Consider the following 3,665-nt stretch of genomic DNA (forward strand, 5'->3'; position numbering starts at 1 on the left):
TAAAATGTATCATATAGAGGTCAAATACCTCGCGATGTTATCAACTATTATAATTCGTTTGTAATCAATATGGACGTTGTCCGAATGGATTAGGAACGGACCGTTATAGGTGGTATCAGAGCGTTGGTCTTAGCGAACCAGGTCACCCATTAGTGTGTCTAACTGGTAGCTGTTAGGATACATTAGTGAGTCTGGACTTCGACCGTGTCTGCCTGTCAAAAAGTTTTGCTTATCACTTTAGTCGGAAATCATCTGCTTATCATCTTTAGGGAATTGCCTGCTTAGCATTCTTAAGTCTAGACACGTCTTACTGCATTTAGTGCATCGATAGTGTATAGACGAAATTCATATCTTAGCGCATCCTAGATTTGCCTGACATATGCCGTAAATTCTTTTGAAGACTATGAAATCTTTGGAAATATATATAGATATTCTATATAGTTAGAATATCATACGACATCCGAAAATCATTTCACATCGAGGAACCTTTCTATCCACTAAATTACTCTTTTGGCGATAAACCTGAAACACTTACCGACGAACTTGTTCGAGAAACCATTTCTTTTCCCCTTTTTACGGATATCTCATCATAATTATATACCATCTCATATTCCGAATTTTATACATCTGCGCGCTTCAATCGCCAATCATTCCGGTGTACAAGTATAAGTTAACAAATTTCGCGTTCGTGTGACGGCTATGGAAAATATGTGCGACGGTTACAAACACCAGCAGCAGCCACAACCGCGTCGTAAACCTCAATGTCATAAACTATACCTTGAGTATATTCACCGTTCTATGTATTGTTCTATCTACTAAATTTTCGTTCGACATATCGTTCTATATCGATTACCTTCGCTTTACGTTTTACCTCATACATCTTCGTTCGACAGGGCAATTATGTAATCTCTAATATTTTAGAGATCATGTAATCAAGTGCCAACAATAAATCAAATGAGTATAATATTCTATTGACTCATTAAATTTCTAATTACATCTGAAGAAAATATATATGCAAGTATATTTTCATAAAGATTGTAATTAAAAATTCTTTCGTACAAACTGTTAATAATGAGAATATTTTAACGGGTGGGTAGCACCCGAGGAATATTTAGAATTCACATTAATAAGTTACACTGTACATTCTTCGAATCTGATTCAACGATTATCTATTATCCTACTCACAACCACCGATATTAGTATCCGCTTATCCCAGAATAACCATTCTCATTTAAATTTCATATTCGGATTTTGACTTATCAGAATCCAACAAGTGGCATAATGAAGAAAACATTGGATATATTAAAATTGTTAGAAACACACGATTTAACTAATTGAAAATCTATTAAGAATTTCACGCTAACTGTTCCGGCTAACTGTTCCCAGCTAACTGATTAACATTTAATTTATCGCAATTTACATTTCCGCAATTTACATTCTCGCAATTTTATTTATCGTCATTTAATTTCTGTTATTTACTTTTATGCATTTTTAAGTCGGGACACATGTACGCAATACGACGGATTAATTCTGAGACAACACGGTACATGGGTCATGATATATATTTATTTATTTTACGCACTTTAAATAAACGGGACACGTATACAAGGTTCGACTTATCATATTGACCCATCTATATATATATTTCGAAACAATCGTAGACACTCTATATGTGAAGGTGGGAGATGGCTATACAGGGTCGGAGTTGATTCCAAAATATATATATACTTTGAGTTGTGATCGACACCGAGACCGGTACACGGGTCACGATATGTATTATTTAATTCGAATATTATATACATATATATATATATATATATTATTTAACTATTGTACTATTGGACAATCGAACTAACAGACTGCTAACTATGGACAAGTAAAAATTAATTAAAATACTGACTATAACATATGAAACTAAACAATTCTTCAAGTGTGCCACTTGATTCTATCATAAACCTCATTCGTATCTTGACAATTACAAATCGCATTCACAACTTTTCATGATACTTGAAAACACTTCGATCGAGAAGTCAAACCCGTTGTACCTCGTCTACAGAAGAAAATATTTATGCACCTGCAAACTCTCGAATCCAAATTCATAGTTTAACACATACCGTGTTGAATCCTATGCTATTTATTAGCGAAAACAACCCTACAATTCCTTTCCAAAGTAGCCAATTTTGTCACAGCACCACTTCGACTTCTCAGTAAGACTACTCCTACTATAACCTCAATATTTATACCATGTCCTTTCGCCGTCATTACCGGAGAATCTTTTATATATCACAACATCACCAGCAGCAACTCGTTATCTTCTTGGCGAAATCCGCAATCAGTAATTTCGAAAATCTCGTAGAAATTCTTCCGTCATACCTACAACGTCTATCCCTAAGAGTTACATATTTCGAATGTGAAGTTTCTGGAAAACACCCTGGACTATGAAGTAGTTCTTAAAATGCTGATAAAGCAGCAAAGATCATAAACGACTTTAACAGTCAAAAGTTTGATGACAAAGAATAGTAAGGTGGTAAAGCTGAGAAAAAGAGAAGGTTTGGAACTGGAAAACGGATTGAGCAAAGTATGAAGGAGGCCGTAAACAAATGGTGAAAACGGAACCTGTCTTTAAAGGATCCAAATGATCCAGCGTCTGCTGAAACCGTTAGTAAGAACTCTACTCCTTATTTTTAAACTTTTCAAGATGATATTCTTCATCATCATCTTATCTTAGATATTATAAGATATCTTCATATCTTTCGTTATACATATTCTCCATATCTCTGGAGATATTTCCACAACTATTCCTATCTGCGATCATTTATCTCCCCGTAACATCTGCATTACAACATAAAAGAAACTGTGTTAGTTTCTAACTTCTGAAACCTCCGAGTTTAAAATATGAATGTTTTGAAGTAGTGTTGGGAACTGATGCATGAATTAATATAAAATAATGAAACTTGATCAACTTCATTATATTACAGTAAGTCATGTTAAGTTTCTAATGAAGCATGATGATTCACAGTACCATCATCATGTGCCATGTTACACGGCTCTTACATTCTATCCAATCTCCAAACATATTAGAACGTATCACCCTGATAGTTCTAATTTTCCAAAATATCCTGGTAATTTGACCAATCAAAATCGTGCCATTACCATTTCTTTCTGATAGCATTAGTTATATTCATTCCAAATCGCTTGGTTCGAGGACGGGAAGAAGAAACGTAGGGACAAAACACCAGAATAGAAATGGGAACATAAACCACAACAAATAAGAGAGAGCATTAACTGTGGATGACAATGATTTTAAGGGATAGGAGTAGGAACATCGAAATATAAGGGAAGATATAAAACCTAACAACAACCCTGAAACTACAAACCGTGCATATCAATACGTATGGCAACGTAAAGGCACGGGAGAATTAAAAACATTATAATTCCAAGGAAAGGATAAAAGAGAATAGATTCTTCTGGTGATAGATGAAAAAGAAGAATGAAAGATATGAAAGTTAGAAATATAACAAGGATTAGAATGGGATGGAGCATTTTAGCGAATGTCTTAAAGTAGGAACTAAAGAGAAAGAATAGAAGATGTGGGAAGTAAGAAAGGGAAGGAGGTAAATTTATAGTGAAATATTCAACAAAGAAATCAAAACAGATTGCTGCGT

This window comes from Rutidosis leptorrhynchoides, chromosome 3, assembly GCF_046630445.1.
Source record: "Rutidosis leptorrhynchoides isolate AG116_Rl617_1_P2 chromosome 3, CSIRO_AGI_Rlap_v1, whole genome shotgun sequence".
NCBI classification, from domain to species: domain Eukaryota; kingdom Viridiplantae; phylum Streptophyta; class Magnoliopsida; order Asterales; family Asteraceae; genus Rutidosis; species Rutidosis leptorrhynchoides.